Raw genomic sequence first — 18,594 nt, 5'->3', positions numbered from 1 at the left:
AGAGTTTAATTCTAGTTGCACCCTTATTGTCTTTAAGACCTTGAACAAGTTATTTAACATTGTTTCCATGTTTCGGTTTCTTCATTTGCATAATGGGGATATTTATAGTCCTTACCTTATAGGACTGTTGAGAGGCCTAAATTAAATAATTGTCTTAAGGCTCTTAGGGTGGGGCCTGGAACACAGTGAGTGCTCATCAAATGTTAATTATTATCATTATTTTAGATAATTTCTTATTCTATATTCGCTCTTTGAAATAAGATCATTTTTGAATTTTCCACTTGTTACTTTGGTCCCTAGAAAAGTAGAAATTCACCTGTTCTCACTCTATGAGAAAAAAGGAAGGTTATTGCTAGAAGAGATTTTCAGAACTCTTCTAGACCAAAAATGGAAAACATCTGGTTCACAAGCTCCTATTCCCTGCCCACGGCAGACACTACTAATCAATCTTGAGACCGTTTGCCTAGCCTCAGTGGTGCTGCTGGAGTCCTTCTGGAGAGGGGGCTCCTGGCAGAACTGGCATGCAAAATGAAACCTATTTGCCAAACCTGATCTGGTCTAAGCTCCTCACAGATGGGAGACTTGGACCCAGAGGCGTGAAATGACTTCCATCGGCTCCCACTGTCACCTAAGGACCCACACAGAACTAGAACCCACAGCTCTGACTCCTCAGTGCTTTTATGTGGGACAGGTTGCAGTGAAGAGAAGAGAAGAAGGAGACATTTGTGCAAGCACGTTAGGAGCAAAGGCCCATGGGGTAGGAAGAACATTGTTCATAGACAGGTTAGCTCACTGAGGAGAACAATAAAAGTCTATGTGTACCAAGAGCCTTCAGACTGGCAGCCTTCGGTGTTTCCCCCTTAGAAGTGTGGCATGGGAAGACAGATTGAAAAATAAACTACTTATTGGGAATTAGTGTGGAAAAGAAGATTGTTTTTTGCACTCCTCACTAATTGGAGAGCCTTAAGAATCATTAAGGGGCGAATGGAAAGGTAAAGATGTTCCTGGTCGACTGCACTCCTGGGAGCCTTTCATCATGTTGCACTGGTTATGACAGTCTTGGGGCCATCCCATCCCACCTGCTGGCAGTGGGCTGTGCTTCTCATCACTGGACTAGGCTGGACTGCACAGACCCTTATGGATGCGTGACTTCCAGGTACATCCGATTGCAGCCATTTCTGTGGGTTAGTAGAAAGAGAGGAATCAGATTCTCTCTTTGAGCAATTTGAACTGGGAAGGTACAAAAGGAGTCAGTTACCAGTGGGGACAAAAGCCAAAAGGGGTAGTCGGGACAATAATAAGGGAGCCAAAGCTACAAGGACACTCCTTGGTAGAGAGAAGAGAAAGAATTGGATAGGGGAGGAGGCACCAAGAAGCAGAGAGAAAGGGAGACTGAGCGAGCAACAGCTCTGCGGACATGGGCGAGAGGCACAGCTCCTGTGTCCACAAGCATCCTGTGGCCCGCCGCACTTCCCTTTTCCTGTTAATTTTTTACTGTTTTAATATGAAAAATTTCAAGCATATGTCAGAGCAGGGGGAACAGTATATCTAACATGACACCCCCACTCCCCATCACCCCAACCCCCGACATCTCTTCAACAGTGATCAACTCTGGGCCAATCTTTATCCTTCTCTACCTCTACTCTCCCACCTCCTTGACTGTTTTATTGTTTTTAGATAAACTTCTGGTGCATTTATAAAACCCTTGGTTATAAATACATTCTCATCAGTGGTCTATGTACAGCCTACCTTTATTTATTTAGTTAATTACTTAAGTAGTACTTATTTTCTTTTTGATTTGTCCCATTTTTTTTTTTTAGTTCCTTATACATTTAATTGTGGTTAAATATACATATCATAAAATGTACCATTTTTACCATTTTTAAGTATACAGTTTAGTGGCATTAAGTACATTTACATAGTTGTGCAACCATCAACTAAGTAGTTATTTTTAGCAGTGAACCTGTGAGCCTACCACCCAAAAGTTAGGACCTTGACAATGACCTGTGTCTAACCGAATGGTTCCCTCCCATCCAATCCCAGGCCTGGCCCTCCCTTCTCCCCCATCCTGATTTCTGGCATCATCATTCCCTGACTCCTTTTTTATATAGTCTTACTGTGGGTATATGTACTCCTTAAATTATTTTTCATTTTACTTTTAACACTATAAACAGAGTATTGTGCATATGTAATCTTTCAGGACTTATTTTTTTCACTTAATATTGTTAGAATTCATCCATATCGTTGCAGGTCATTGTAAGTCATTTATTAAGCTGATGTATAATATTCTTTGTGTCTGCCATGGTTCAGTTCCAGTCCTCCTATACCTTTACAGCAAACCCCCTTTTTCTAAGGATAACATGAGTGTTTCTCTCTTCTGCACAACTAAAACAGCCAGACTAAAACAACCATGCTTAGATGTTGCCAGAGCTAAGTCACACTAATGGTGATGTAAGGCAAGGAGTGAGATTAATTCTTGCAAAGGTCAAAGACTGGTCACATCCATGAGGAAAGGCCCTCTGTCCCCATGACTTATCTACAGAGTAAGGCTTGCTCTAAGCAGTGATGGAAATTAAAGAGGCAGCTTTAGGACCTCCACGCTGACCTAAAATGAAAATCACTTAGCAGCAAACAAATGTCAATGTTGTCATAAAGATCAAATGAGATAATGATATAAAATATTATTTTATAAATGTGCAGTTGTATTATTATGTCGTCATTATTCATTTGCATTATCTGGGCAAGTCATTTTCCTATCCCTCCATGATTAAGGCAGGTGTCTGTTTATAAAGTGCCCAGCAGAACTGGTTTTGTCAAGAGGAGAGAAGAGATATGAATATTCATTGAACATCTCTGCCTACTTCTTTGTCGCTGCAACGGCTCTTCAAAGTAAGAAGATGAGAAAACGGAGGCTTGATAACTTGCCCAAAGTCCTATAACAAACAGAGGCGGAATTTGGATTCAAGTCTGGGTCTGTCTGAATCCAAAACCCCTTTCTATATTGCCACATTTCCTGGAATGTGCCCAAACAGTCATTTCTTCCTCATTCCCTGTCTGCATTTGGCAGGATGAAAACCTATTTATGATCTTTCTCAGGATTTCTCTTTTCCTAGTCTGAGAACATTGATGAGCTGAAACAGAGTCTAAGTAAAAATATCTTTGGGAAAACTGGGAACCTTCCCACCTTTAATCTGTGAATTTTAATCTGGGAACCAGGAAAGCCAGGGTGGCTATGCTTAGGTCAATTTGTCACTTCAGTTGTCCCGTCTCCAGTGGCCCTGTGTGGACTGGAGCAGAGTGCGTTTCACAAGGGGCCACAAGACCCAGGCCACGCCTCCACCTGTTTTAGGTAACCATTTAATTTCACTGTAAAGTGGAACTGTTAGTACCTGTCCTGTATACCCAACATGGCTAAGATCAAATGAGATACTGTGCTGTGACTTGATAGGACCCGATGAGGCAACAGATGGAGACACAGTTTGGAGACTGCACAGCATTTCCCCAGCACTAATGTAAGCTGGTATTTGTTTTTATCGCGGTCATTCCCTCTCAGCAGAGCCCCGTCCCAGGGAAAGCCCTTACTGTGGGGGCCCCTTCCCCATAGTGGCTGAGGTTTGAGAACAACCAGAAGGGAGGCAACATGAAGCCATGGAAAGCGAACCAGAGGAAGTTCGGTCTCCGACTATTTATTTTATGAAGTTAGCGGCTGGATATGTTAAGCAAATGTTTTCCTAATTGTGGCAGTATGAGAAAACAATGGGACAGGGGCTGCTGGGGAAGCGGGAGTAGCTGGCCCCCACCCCCCACCCCCACCGCCAAATCTCCAGAGAATGACAGGAAAAAATTAAAGACAGGCCTGTTCTTTTCGTGGTCACGTGTCTGCACTGGGGCTGTAATAAGAACCTGCGCCAATTAGAAACGTCTCACCTCCTCCCCCCGCCCCTCCCCGGGCACATTTCAGAGCAGGCCGGGTCGTGGACTCCAGGAGTTTGCCAAACAGCAAACGCTGGACTGCGGGCGCGCGGCCGGAGGGGACTCCCCTGCAGTCTCGCTCCCCCGCTCCTCTGCGCCCTCCCGGCCACGCTGTTTTGATTTACTAGGACTTCCTCCTCCGGGCGAGGGAGGGGGGGAAAGACGCCGCGGAGCGCCCGGGGTGTGTGTGTGTGCACAGGGGGAGTGTAAAATGCTGTAATGGGAGGACGCCGCGCCGCTCCGGAGTGCCCTGGACTGCAGCGGCCGTTCTGATCGCGGTGGCACCTGAGCACACTCCTCCCGAATCAAGCGCGACCTACACCTTCGGGTACGTGTGGCCTCCGGCCTGTCTGGGCAAGGTGGCTTGGGCGTGTGCGGGTAACGAGAGAGGGGGGCAGTGACCGAGGTCGGCGCCCCGTGGAGCACGGGAGGCGGGAGGCAGCAGCGTGCGCCGCGTTCCGGGGCGCGCGGGGCGGACGCGGACCCCTGCGCTGGAAGGTGGCTCGCCTTCCCTCGGGCCGCCTGGCGAGCAGGGCTGTGTGAGAGCCGCGGGCGGCCGCGGGGCTGAAGGGACGGCAGCGTGGGGGCCGCGGGTCTGGCTCGAATGCCTGGCGCTTGGCTGGCTGTGCGTGGCGGGTGAGGGGCAGCAGGTCCAGGGGGGCACGGAGTATGGTTCGACCGTGGACGTTGGTGCCGCGCGTGCTGTGTCCCCCGGGTGCGGGGACCTAGTAGTGTGCGTGTGGGGAACGTGCCTGGTCCCCAGTGGCTGGCACCTGGGCATGCACAAAATGCTCGTCTGTGTTTGTGCGTGTGCACTGGAGGTGTGTGCCCACTGGCCGGGCCTTGGGGGAGCGGGAGCGTGGGAGCGGCTGGGTGCACACAGGGTGCGCTGCGTCCACAAGCCCTGCGCTGCTGGCGCCTTCGCGGAGGAGCCGCGCCGGCAGCGCCAGGCCCCCAGAAGGTTCGGTGCCCGAGCGTGTCGGCACTCACCCGCCGGGAGAGACGGCCGCCCGGCGCGCGGCGGGCGGGGGAGGGGAAGCGAGCCTCGGCCGGCAGCGCAAGGCCCCGCCCCCGCCTCCCTCCGGGCTCACCTGGGCTCGGCCCCCCACCTGCTTGGTAGGAGTGGCGTGCCTGGGGGCGTGGCCTGGTCCGCCAGGCGGAGCCCGGGCGAGGGCGGGTGGCGCCTCATTCCAGGGATTCCTCGCGCTCCCGCGCTCGCGTCCGCCGCGGAGCCGGCCGGGCGCGCGCGATTCTCGTGTGCGTGTGCGCGGGGGGGAGCTGGTGCGGGAGCGCGGGCGCGAGCGCGCCTGTGCGTCCGCGCGCCCCCGGAGTGGGCCTTGCGCGCCCGGCGGTTCCGCCCCCGTCTTCCCTGCCCCCTGCGGGGCCCCGCCGGCCCGAGGCCGGGCGCGCCCGGAGGCGCCGGGCGGTGAGTGCAGAAGAAGCGGGTATGCGGGGCGGGACCCGCGCTCGGTGAGGGCTGGCTTGCGGGGACATGAGGGGTGGGTGCACCCGGAGCGGGACCGGGGGCGCCCTCCGGGAGGGAGGAGGCGGCTTGTCCTCGCGGGGCAGCTGGTGGGGCTCCCGGGGGGGAGGTCCAGCTCCTGGAGGGGTTCCGGATGGAGGGCGTCCAGAGATTCGGGGGCCCCGCGCCCTGCATCTCTTTGGTCCTGGCCAGCCACAGGGGACGGCTGCGGTGCGGGACTATGGACGGGGCCCTTTCCTCTCCGTGTACTTCCTGCCCCCTCCCCAAAACAGGACTGCACACTCTTCCCGCACCTTGTTGAGGCCTCGCTGAAAAGCCGAGGTCTTTTCCCTTTTTGTTTTGCTTAAAGTCTCCTTTGATTCATCACACTGAGACATTTAAATGTCTTACGTTATGATGACAGCACTTGCTGGGGCTATTAACTTAGTTTTTATGTGCTTTACTGGCATGTCTGTTAAAGCTAGATGATTACAAAAAATCGGTTTCACTTTGATCGTCGATGCTGCATGTTTGCTAGTTCTATTTCCTCTGTGGTAATAAGAACCAGCAGCCTGGCGCGGGGGGTGTGGGGGGGAGGTGGAAGCGACTCTTCTAGTTTTTATCAGCAGCTCGTTGCCCCCTCTATTGGAAAGGCACTGTCTCCCACTTTGTAGTTTTAAAACCTTTTTCTAAACCCAAGCCCACCTTGACTAAAAAGCAGGCGTGCATTTGTTTCCTCTGAACATTCGAAGACAAAAAATAAATGCTAATTTGCCTATTAGGATTTGAAGGTCAGTTTTGCATACCAAACTTTAACTCTTTGCTCTAGTCTCTAAATCCACAGATGTATGGTGTTGATTGTTTCCTGCCTGCAGCTAATGAAGAGTCTGCGCATGACTGCCAGGGGAGTGGAAGGGACAGTTTAAAGAGACCTTTGGGGTCGGCTCCACTGAGGCCGTCCTGATGCTGTGATCTTGGGACAAGCTATTTATCATTTCTAAATCTCAGTGCTGTAAGTTTAAATAATGGGTTTAGAGATACTTTCCTCAGAAGTTTTTTGTCTTGTATTCAAGACGCAGTTTTGTGGGGTTTTTTTTTTTTTTTTTTTTTTTTTTCTTGCGCATTTCCTGTTGCATCTGGCTGAAAAGTCCTCTCTCTCAGGGTGGGAATGATGTAAACCCCTCAATTTGTTGTTTAACTTTGGCAAAATTTTAATCCCAGGCTGATTTTCCCCACCACTGCTGTTCCACACTTCTGGGCAGTTTGCCTCTGCTTTCCATTTCGAAGAGAATGCAAACTAATTTTTATGTTGATCAAAACACAATACAATTGAGGAGATAATTCTGCTATAAATAACTATGGACTACATTCCAAAACTGTGAATGTTGTAGTAAAAACAGCTCTGGCTTTTAATTTCTGGAGACTTGAGTTCAATTCCCATCTATATTACCTACTAGGTTTGTGACCAGAAAAAGTTACCTATTGTGTTTTATTTTTTTTCCGTAAGAGGGTGATAATATCCATTCCAATACATCACAGTTTCAGGAATTACAGGGCATAATGTGCTTTGAAAGTATTTTGTGTTATGTTATTTATAAAAGTCTTTGAAGATTTGAAAGAGCTTTATAAACACAGTCGTTGCCCCTTCCTTCACCTGATTTACAACTGTGACTTTACCTTACGATTTTAATGCTTCTTACAGACATGATAGTTATAAAACACGTTCACTTTTAAATGTTCTGTAATGGGAAATTCCTTTTAGCTCCTTATGGAGTTAACCTTGTTACCAACCTCTGGTGGTTGCCAAAACAAATCCAAAGGAAGATTTTACTTGGTGTCTCTTCTAGGTGTCTCTCTTGGATAGTTAGTTTGCTGTGGACCTTTTAATTTTCCTTAATAAGTAGAGGAACAGTAATGAAAGTTTTTTGTGACTTTGACTGGCTGAAATATTAAAAGTTGTAAGTTCAGGAGGTAAAAGTCAAATACAAGAGAAAATTTTAGTGTAACTAAAACTATGACATTGTGTGGTGATTTTACCATACCAAGTTGTCTGTTTATTGCCTGTGTTAGATGAGCTGTTGCAGCTATAAGGACCTGGTAAAAGAAAAAGTTTTTGGTGTGTGTATTAAGAAGTTTCTGCAAGGTGTGTTAACTGAGGCTCATTTGTGATTTTTTCATGGAGCCTATCCAAAGTTCATGAAGTCTCTGTGGACTTTAACAGAAGAGTGGAGCAAATGCCGCTAATCAGTCTATAGCCATTTAGGATCTGTCCACATTAAACACACCCACCCACCCACACAGTGACTTAGGAACTGGATTGCCAAATCTTGATGATACAAACTGCCAAGTTAGGAAGGGAAGTAGTGCAGGAGATGCTGAAACCAGAAAAATTCTTTCTACCTGGGATAAGGTATAATAGCTCTTTTGCAAAGGAGGAAAACCTTGTAGAATGCACTTTCTGTGTCTCACGCCTCAGGTGTGATAAGCAGATGCAGTCCATCTTCATCATTTGTGTATTCCATATTTACAAATTTGCCTACTTGCCACACTTTAATTGTAACCCCCAAATAAGTACCGCTGACTTCCACGGGCATGTGCGGTGGGGGGAAAATTGGGATCTCTCAAGGCACAAGTTCCCAGCTGAGGGCAGATAAGGCACTACCCTGCCTTTTTGTTTCAGCTCTCATACCATAAGCAAGTGTGCTTTTTGTGACCTATTTAGTGCCATGTTTTTTTACATTTGTGTGCTTTTGTTGCTGTTTAAAACGGCCCCCGAGTGTGGCGCTGAGATGCTTGCTGTCTTATGATCTCAGCTGAGAAGGCTGTGCTGTGCCTTGTAGAAGTAACAAGTGGGTCAGATAAGCTTCATTCAGGCTTGGGTTATAGTGCCGTTGGCTGTGAGTTCAGCATTAATAAGTTAACAGTAGAGATTGAATAAAGTGTCTTTAAACAGAAACATATATAACACAAGGTTATGTATTGAGCAGTTGACAAAAATGTGACCAGAGGCTTGAAGGAACCTAATCCTGTATTTCCCATAGGAACAGTTTTTCTGTATTCAGTGTTCATGGAGATTTCATAGAACGAGATTACCTCATATAACAAGAATTGGCCGTATTTACCTATGGCGATAACTGGAGTGCTACCTAATGATACAGTTGGTCACAGGTTAAACGACTTTACGAGGCTTTAATAGGCTGAGCGTTGAGATTTTGGAACAGTGGAGAGTTAGACTTGGGGTATTGTGGAAAGTTTGCCAACTTGAACTATGATGCAAATTCATCTCTTATTCTTGGGAGTAATGGGCCCTTGAGAGTATGTGGTACCTCAGCACTTGTGAGTAGGAAATTCTAAGAATCCCCCCCCCCCCAATAAATGCAAGAACAGGCATATCCAGAGTAAACCAAAAAACCCAGAGTTTCTCTTATTTCATATGCAGTGCTGTATAAGGCCGAGGTTTTGAAAATGAGATAGATTCATAACAGCCTAACTGTGAGAAAGAAAAGCATAGTTCATTTTTATTTGGACTGACAACAGTGTTGAACAATGGTGGGAATTGGTAATCTGCTCAAAAAATCGAGATTAGAATTTTATTTTCCCCCCTTAGACACAGCAGTGTCAGTGTGTGCCCACAACACAGTTCCTTTCTGGGGGGCATTATCGGGAGATGGTGAACATCAACCAGCAGTAAGAATTTTACACCAGCATCAGGCAGCCTGTTATAAAGGTCATGAAATGTGCTATACCATAAGTTTGGTTTTGCAGTTTTAAGCCTATATAGATGGCGTTCGACTGGGACACGGTCAACTTTCATATAGTCTGTGCAATTGCACAGTTTACAATGATACCAAACTGTACTGTAGTAACTGAAGATTTTAGTCATTGCATGGTGGCACTATCTGCCAGCTCCCATTGCCAGGGTCACCAAGATGACTAAATCTCACATCCTTGCCCTCCTGCAGTGTGGTGAGAAATCAGGTCAAGCCTTGGGCCACTTCAGCATCAGAAAACCTTCCATGGTTGAGCTGAGTATTCATTTAGGGTTTCTGTCCAGAGTGGTATCTGTTGTTCATTCCAGGCTGACTGAGGCCTCTCTGCTGAGATGATGGGAGGCAGAGACCAGCAGTACGCAGAACTGAGTTTATCACAGGCACCTGAAGTTACCTGTCCCTGCTATCTATCGTGTCCTACTTTGGAGGACGAGAGAGTGATGGCTGCCCAACCTATAGACCTGCTTCCCGCAGGAGGGCATTAAACACTTAATGGGGAAGGCACATATCTCTGCCAACTCACCAGCTTCTTCCACTCTCTGGGACAGTGGGATGACTGCCAATAGATGGTTCCTGTTCTGCAGCCTGTACTAGAGGCTGGCAGGCACCTGAAAGATGCCTAGTTAGAGAGTTTACACATGTATATTTTTTCATTCTTTGGAAATAGACACAGAACATGTAGGTGTAGTGTTCACATTTCAGACATTTGGTCTTCTAATGAATTTTCAGGAATAATTATGTGTGGAAGTAAGGAATTGGATGTAAGTGGTAGCCAGCCAAGTCCTTCTGGTGTTGTACCCAGCGTGATGCTTCAAATAATGGGAACATGGGTCAATTATTCATGCCTGGGACATGCTTAGAAAAGGACAGCTGGAATAGCAAAGGATTCACCTGTTTGTGCTCTTTCTTTGGCAGTGTGGCTATTGAAAGAGTATGTTGAATGTGTGCTGGCTTCTGTTTGGAAAGGTGGCATACAGTGTAACGTTGTGAGCACCAAGGTGAACATTTTAAAATGTCATTCACTGAACCTTAACAGTTAGCCACTGGAGCTTAACAGCAGGTTTTCTTGAGCATGACTAAGTAGATACCATCCTTGCTAATACCAAACCTGTTCTTGGAGCCTGGAGGCCTGCAGGCTTTTTTACTTGACTCCTCTGTGGCGGCGGCGGAGGCTCTGTAGTCTGTTGCTAGTGTTGTTGTTTATTCCATTCTCAGCATCATCTGACCTGGTGTGACAATCTTCTTTTCTTTCCTGCCTTGTTTACTATAAATGTGACTCCATTGCCTACCTCTATTAAAAGAACATCAAGTATGGTACAGTTTTTGTATTCCTGAGAGGAGAGGGCTTGCTTCTCCTTGCCCGCTTTAGAAACTATCCTGTTATTGACTGATTAATATGTCAAGGTGTAGAGGAAAGAGCACAGGGCTAGAAGTGTTGGTTGCTGATGGGAGGTTTGTTTTGTTTTCTTAGATAACTTCAGCTAAATAATTGTGCATGTCTCCAAAAACTCTTTATGATGATCAACTTAAGAATAGTAAAAACAGCATTGGATGACGAGTCAGGAGATTGGGATTCTAGGCTTAGCTTTTTCAGGAAGTTGCTCATATTCTTGGTTCCTCAGTTTTTCATCTGTAGAAGAAGTATAGTTATCGTTGACCATTTGGCCTAACTCACAGTTTGCTTGTGAGAATGCAGTGAGGTCATTCATGTGAATGTGTTTTGAAAAAGTATATGCCGTACAGCTATAAGATGGCAGTGGTGGTAGAATGATAAAATCTATCTCTCACTTTAGTTTATAAGGCATTGTTAGTTACGTTTTATCATTTAATCCACATGACAAGCTTGTGGCCATATGAAGTTAGGCAGTGTTTGTACCGTTTTCTTTAAGTGAGGACACTGGGGCCTGGAGAGGTTCAATGACTGGCCCATCAATTAGTGTTAGACATCTGGAGCAAAGCCTAGCACGAAACAGGCTTTCAGGGATTAATTGTTGACTGAATGAGTGAAAGTATTAAAGTAGGGCTCAGCCTTAGGTTTTCTTTTTCTTTTTTTTGTTTTTGTTTTTTGTTTTTTGTTATTTTTTCGTGACCGGCACTCAGCCAGTGAGTGCACCGGTCATTCCTATATAGGATCCGAACCCGCGGCGGGAGCGTCGCTGCGCTCCCAGCGCAGCACTCTACCGAGTGCGCCACGGGCTCGGCCTCAGACTTAGGTTTTCTGATGCTAAAGTACTGGATCTATTGATTTAACAGTTGATAAAGTATGAGAAGAAAAAAAGGATTACACAAATGAGAGATATTTTTAGCCAGAAGAGCAGAGAGGGATGGTCTGAGAATTGGGTGAATATGTGGAAGAATATATGCTACAAGAAGTTGGTGGGGCATCAATTGGACACACTGTGGGATGGAAACAGCCAAGAGGACCATGAAGTGATGCTTGCATGTGGCCCCCAGAATCTGGTGACAATTTGGTCTGAGTTTTCATTTCAGTTGTCCTTCTTGCTGAGACTGACTGCTAGCCAGATCAACTAAGGTGTGATCCACACTCGGTGTAAGTTGCTCAAGGACAGGGAGTTTACCTTCCTTTTTCTGTAACGTCAAAATATAGTGTTTTCTAGAAAGAGGGAGATACCCAATGAATGCCTCTAAATTTCTGTTGGCCAAAAAGTTCATGTACCCTGTGTCATGGTGTGATAGTTCATACTTGTAGGTTTGTCTTACCATTGGACATTGTTAGCTGAGGCTGAGTTGGTTAGTCCTCGTTGGGGGATAGAGTTTGCACTCGTGATGGAACAGGCAGGATCAACAGTAATTAGGGATGTTTAATAGTGTGCATCTGGAAGTTGGAGAGGCCATTAGGCAGCCCAGGATAATGATGTCTTCCTGTTTCTGACTTTGCCGAGTGAGAGTGTGGCAGGAACATCAGGCAGTTTGATGTGAGTCCTCCCACCCCCATCCCCACTGGTTTCCACCTCTAGCCAAAACGGTTGCTCTATGTTCTCCTGCCCTTTCCTGAACCTCACCGTGTAGTTAGCCGCTGTTACTGGAGAGCCGCGGGGCAAGGCACGCCTGGTGCTATAGCTTTCATCTTGAACATCTCCCTAGAAAAGTTTCATAACATCTTGGAATTCCATTCCCTTGTTTGAGAAAAATATAATCTAATACACCCCATAATTCTCTTCCCAAGATAGGTGCTCTTGTCTCCTTGTTGACCAAAATGGGACAGTTCTTTTTGTGGAAAAGCCAAAATAATGGCTTAAAAATTTATAGCTGAGCTTGTCATTAGCACTGAATGCCCCTAAATTTTAGTGGTTTTAGAATTGATGCCTATTCTTCCCTAATTCTCAGCCTTAAGCTATTTGGAAGTGCACATGATTTGGGGATAAGGGAGTCTGAGGAAAGGAATGTGGCCTGGCAGAAAAATACATGACCATTGCCTGAAAAACACACAGCAGAATGTGTGTTCCATTCATGGTGCGTGATGTTCACATTTGACAACAACCATGATCAAAGACGGTGAGGCAGACCAGAGTGGGCTTGTGGTGATGCAGAACAGCTCGCGATGCGCTCTGTGTCTTCTTCCAGACCCACGTTCCTCTCTCTTTAATGGTGTCACGTTCCAGGTGTCAGCATTTCCAGTGATTCTGTTTTTGGTGGTCACTATGTTCTATGTAAAAACTACCACAGAAATAAGATGTTACTGGGATATACTTAGGTTTAGTTTCCAGATGCTGCATAATCTTTTGTGAAAGGCAGTGGATCATTTATGGTTCACATAGGACATAAAATAAACCAGACATGTCACTGCCCTCCTTAAAACCATTCAGACCATTCCTGGACTTGTCCCCGGGGTAGAATAACATCTCAATGTTGTTGCGTCCATTTCCCCAGCTGTGCCTCCCGTGCTCCCCCCTTGCTCATTGCGCCCCCCACCGGTCACACCAGTCTTATGCCACATCCCCTGTCCAGCTGTTGTCTGTCTTGGGTTTTGCATGTGCTGGTTGTTGCCCGCCCTCCCTCAGCCCTTTGTGCTCTTTAGTGGCCCATCCCTCTCATTCTTCGTGACTGGCTTCCATTCATCTCTTCAGAGAAATCTTCCCAGACCACTCTATCCAAAGCAGTGGTCAGTGCCCTGTCTTTTTTCAGTACGTTGAGTGTCATTTGCCATTTATTTCATGTATTTGCATATGTTTTGACAAATAATTATTTTAAAATGTATATCTAATTATATTTAAAAATTATAAATTATATTGAAAAATGTAATAAAAAGTATTTTATAGGTGTGTCATGAAATTAATTAAAATATACCATTTTAGGGAGTTTGTAAGGTGATATTTATAGTGTTTTCAAATTTTGTAATTTGTTGTGATTGCCTGTCTCCTTATAAAATAATGTTCACTTTCAAAAAAAGTTATTTTGATACCTGTAAATCCCATCCACTTCTCAGGATACCCTGTGAGGGAGGTAATATTAATATCCCCATTTTACAGTTGAGGAGACAGGCACACAGAGGTGAACTCACTTCCCAGGGTTGCAGAGATAGGAAGTGGCTGAGCCAGATTCAAACTCAGGCAGGTGGGTGTCCAAAGATCACCCTCTTCAGTAACTACTGTGCTACTTTGCTTCTCACTGTAGTGTGACCCTATGTCAAATACTGTAGCTATGTTTCCCCCCCACATTATCAGTATGTTCTCTTGGGTTTGTTGGGCTATGGATAATGTACAAGATGTAAAATTCAGAAGACTTTTTTTTTAATGACTGTTATCTTCCCCCTTTATTTGCATAGTTCTTTTGTGGCTTGATAATGCATGGTCCTAACCTTCATCTCCCACCTGTATTGTCCTTATCTCCACACCTGGTTCCTGCAGAAGCCTCTTAACTAATCTGCCTCCAGTAATTCCTCACTTCATACCCTCAAGTCAAAACATCCTACACAGAACTTCTAGACTAAAATAGCATTAACTTCCTGTCCCTGACCTGCTCAGGGAGTGGTGATGACTAGACGTGAAATATGAACCTCTGTGGCTAGCCTTCAGCTCTTGCCTAAGTCCACCCACATCATGCTAACCCAAACCGAGCTTCTACTGCTTGCTGACACAGATTCTCAATTCTAACCAGGCTGGTCTCAGTCCACCTGTCCCGGGTGGTCATTCCTGCTTCTGTGCCTTTCCTCAGGCTGTTGACCCAACATGACTGTACTGGGGATAAGACAGGGTCCTTGCACCCAGAAAATATACAAACAGTGTGATCTGGGTAAGTGAGGGAGGTCAGAGAGTGACTGCCTGGGGGAGGAAAACTTTGAAGAGGCTCTTTGAAAGATGCAGACATGGACACACTCCCCAATCAAAAAATAGGTGTTCGCAGGTAAACACATAAATTGGCATTGATCTCTCTTTTATCACACAATACGCATTTTACTTGTAAATTATATTTTGTCTTTTATTATCCTTTTTGATTTTGCCTCTTGTTATCCTATCCCATATACTTTAGTTTCATGAACAAGATCATAACTCTTTGAAAGCAGGATCATGTCTTCTATTTCTCCCCAACCTCTCCTGGGCACTTCACTGAACTCAGAATAACTGTGTAATAAAAATTGGTTGGTTTTTTTTAATAAGGTTGCAGCAGATGGCAAGTGCCTTGTAGATGCCCCTTCAACACCTAATCTTTTATCTTTCTACTTTGAACTGAAGCTGCATGGGGGTTTATGTTTCATAGTATCTGTATAAACTTAAGTATCTAATCTTCTATGCCAGAAGTCCGAGTCTACTTCTTTGTATCCTTTGATGCTTTTATGCTTTGATATTTTGCTTCTATGCATAATTTGTATAATTTAAGGCATATATTAATATATATCTACTTGGGTATAGAATTTTGAAAGCATTCCTCTTCAACCTAATGGGGAAGTTAATGTGAAGAATTATGAGTCTACTGTATCATGGAGTAGAATGCCCATCAACAGTTACTACTCAAAATCACAAGACTTTAAACCCAGATCTTGCCTGAATAGGAAACTGGCTTGGGTAAAGAGAACATTACCCAGTTCTTGGGAGTTCAGCAAACCTCTTTTTATCAGTCAGTTCCAAACCTTTCTTTGTTTTCTCCACTTTTGAATGAGTTCATAAATCCTTACTCTCAGGAGATGATCTTTTCTATTTTACAGAGATTAGGAATGTGAATGCCATTAGTTTTTCTCTCTTATACCTATGGTTTTACTCATCCTCCCTTCTGTCAGGAAAAGAAATTTCCTCTATTTGGTTTAGAATCTCATTGCCCTCCCCATCTCTCAGAATCTTCTTTGATTCTCACATCTTGAGATCTGCCAGGCTCTGTCAGTTCTATCTCTGCAGTTTTCTTTCATCCCCACTGCGCCCATGCTAATGCCCTTCATTCTCTTATGCATGACTACTAATAATTCTATCTTTCCCATTGTTGACCTTCTGCATGCCTATTTATAGCTCTGTCTTTCCCATTGTCCACCTTCTGCATGCCTACTTATAACTCTTTCCAGTTGTCCACTTTCTGCATGCCTACTTACAGCTCTACCTTTCTGATTGTCACCCTAACTTTAGCTTCCCAGGCTGTACTCCATTCGACATGGTGCTACCAGGATAACTTGCTTACCACACAAAGATGATCAAGTTATTTATTTGTTCAGAGATTTCAGTGGCTTCTTGACACACATAAAATCAAGCCCAAGTCCTGTCAAAGCCCTCAGTCCTTCCATGTGTGGCCCCAATCTAAATTTCCATCCTTGTTTCTTATGGTAATCCCCCCTTATCCATGTCGCATGTGCTCCAAGACCCCCAGTGGATGCTGAAACCGTGACTAGTACCAAACCCGATTGCCATCAGTTGGAACACATTTCTGTTCATGGCTTCCACCTACAAATTTAATGCCGTTTCCCTCATGTAAATACTTATCATATACTGTGGCTGTAACTTTTGCAGTTCGAGGTGGGACAGCAAAACTAGCCTGAATTTCTTTTTCCTTTTTCACAATTTCATGGATAAAAGATTTATTCTTACCATAGATCTTGCAATTTTTGGTCAAAGCCTGTGACTTTTTTGCTTCATTGAATTGAGAAATTTCACCATTTCACTTAAAGGATGCACTTTATGGCTTCCCTTTGGCATGTCCAAATTGCCAGCATTACTACTCTTGGCTTTGGGGCCATTAAGTGAAAGAAGCATTACTTGAGCACAAGCACTGTGATACTGTGACAGTCGATTTGGTAATTGAGAGGACTACTAAGTGACTAATGGGCAGGTAGCATAGACACAGACTCGCTAGATGGGCAAAGGAATGACTCACATCTTGGTCATGGCAGAGAAGAAGGTGCAAGATTTTATAATGCTACTCAGAACAGCATGTGATTTCAAACTTGCATATTGTTTATTTCTGGAACTTTCCATGTAATGTTTTCAGATTGCAGTTCATCTTGGGTAACTGAAAGCGTGGAATGCAAAACTGCGGATAAGGGGGACTACTATACTTTCTATCCCCATTTTACTCTTTTCTTCTAGCCTGTTTGGGCAGCTTGTTGTTGAATAGATCCTGCTTATTTTCTTCCCTTCTGGAGACTTTTGTATTCATTTTTCAGAGGCTCAGCTTCAGCTCTGTTTTGTTCACAAAGCGTCTCAGAATTCGTCTATATCTTTATACGACTTTGTTTATAGCACTCTTTTGACACCTTGCACATTTTGCCTTAATCTAGTATTTATTTCCCTGAGTGTTCCCTAAGAGACCGTTCAAGTTAAAGGAATAGCCAATGAAGTTTGAGGGATTTTGTGTGAATAGAGCTACCACCCCACTGCCTTTGCCTCTGCATAAGGCATAGCAGCATGTTAAAAGCACAGGAAAGAAAACAAGCTGTTTAACTCGGTTTACTCCAGTGTCCCCCAGACTGACTTATCATAGGAAAACGTTTTTTTTCTTTACAAAATACGAATATCCAGTGCAAATTGCTTCAGGAAAACACTGCCTTAAACTAGATTTCTTTCACCAATGTTGACTGTACAGATTGAAAGATCCTGGAAGGCGACTGCTGGGCTTTGTTCATTTGTCCTGCCTTTAGCACCTAGTACATGTTTAATGTTTTTTGAATGAAGTCACATTGCAAGATCAAGGATGGATGTTTCTTTGGAGGCCTGAAATATGAATATTATAAAGAAAAGCTTGTCTGCCACGTGTTGTAACTGGCACATACATAGTATGTTCTCAGTAAATGTTGAAGAATATTGAATAAATGCCAAGTGTCTTTAAAGTGGTGCAGTTTTTCTTAGTTGTTGAGCTAATAGGCTGTGTGTGTTCCCACTACAGTCATGTGTCATTTAACAACAGATACATTCTGAGAAATGCGTTGTTAGGTGATTTTGTTGTTGTGTGAATACCTCAGAGTGCACTTACACTAAACTTGATGGTACAGCCTACTGCACACCCAGGCTATATGGTACAGCCTGTGTCTCCTAGGCTACAAACCTGTACAGCATGGTATGGTGCTGAATACTGTAGGCAATTGTAACAGTGTATTTGTGAATCTAATCATATCTAAACATAAAGATATAGTAAAAATACAGTATAAAAGATTAAAATATACATGTGTATAGGGCACTTACCATGAATGGAGCTTGCAGGACTGGAAGTTGCTCTGGTGAGTCAGTAAGTGAGAGGTGAGTGAATAGGAAGGCATAGGACACTACTGTGTACTACTGTAGACTTTATATACACTACATACTTAGGCTACACTAAATTTGTTTAAAAAATCAAGTAATTGCAGTACGATGTTAAGATAGATATGACATTCGGTGATAGGATTTCAGCTCTGTTATAATTTTTTTTTTTTTTTTTTTTTTTTTGGTGGCTGTCTGGCATAGGGGTTGAGTTCCAGACCTTGGTCTTAACAGCACGTCACTCTAACCAACTGAGCTGACTGGCCAGCCCTGTTATAATCTTACGGAACCATCATGGTACATGTGGTCTGTTGTTGACTAAAATGTCATAATGTTACAGTAATGGCACATTACTGTAATCGTGTACATGTATTTAAATCAAGAAAAGGGAAACTGGGCAAAACAGCCTAGTTTTCTAGACTTTTCCTCCAACTTTAAATCTTTTGTTGCAGTTTTTGCTTTTATAGGTATGCTGTAATTTAATGAAACGGTGAAAAATAAAAATCCAGTCTTACAGAAAACATGGCACTAGATAAACTGATGATAGGTGGTAACAGTATAGTATATTACAAACTATGACATTTTAGAATAAAGATTCCTATTGGACTTACAATACTGTGTAACTCACCAGTGGAATTACCAGCCAGCTTTTCGTGAGTACGTTGCATACAGTAAGCTACACCTGCATGGGCAGGCAGAGTCCCTCTCTACTGCTGAT

The 18,594-nt window shown here is 44.4% G+C and overlaps 1 protein-coding gene and 1 pseudogene across 1 annotated transcript in view; one reads left to right on the top strand and one right to left on the bottom strand.

Moving 5' to 3' along the window:
• The window catches only part of LOC134390143 (retinoic acid receptor RXR-beta-like), a 51,918-nt pseudogene that overhangs the window by 31,395 nt on the left and 1,929 nt on the right, over window positions 1-18,594 (bottom strand).
• VGLL4 (vestigial like family member 4) overlaps window positions 4,005-18,594 on the top strand; it is a 159,619-nt gene continuing 145,029 nt past the window's right edge. The window contains exon 1 of the mRNA XM_063114699.1: window positions 4,005-4,300. The gene's annotated coding sequence lies outside the window, so the exon portion shown is untranslated. The remainder of the gene's footprint in view (window positions 4,301-18,594) is intronic.

This window comes from Cynocephalus volans, chromosome 11 (genome assembly GCF_027409185.1).
Source record: "Cynocephalus volans isolate mCynVol1 chromosome 11, mCynVol1.pri, whole genome shotgun sequence".
Lineage (NCBI taxonomy): Eukaryota > Metazoa > Chordata > Mammalia > Dermoptera > Cynocephalidae > Cynocephalus > Cynocephalus volans.
Note: the sequence above shows the minus strand (reverse complement) of the source record. Positions and strands in the feature narration are given on the sequence as shown.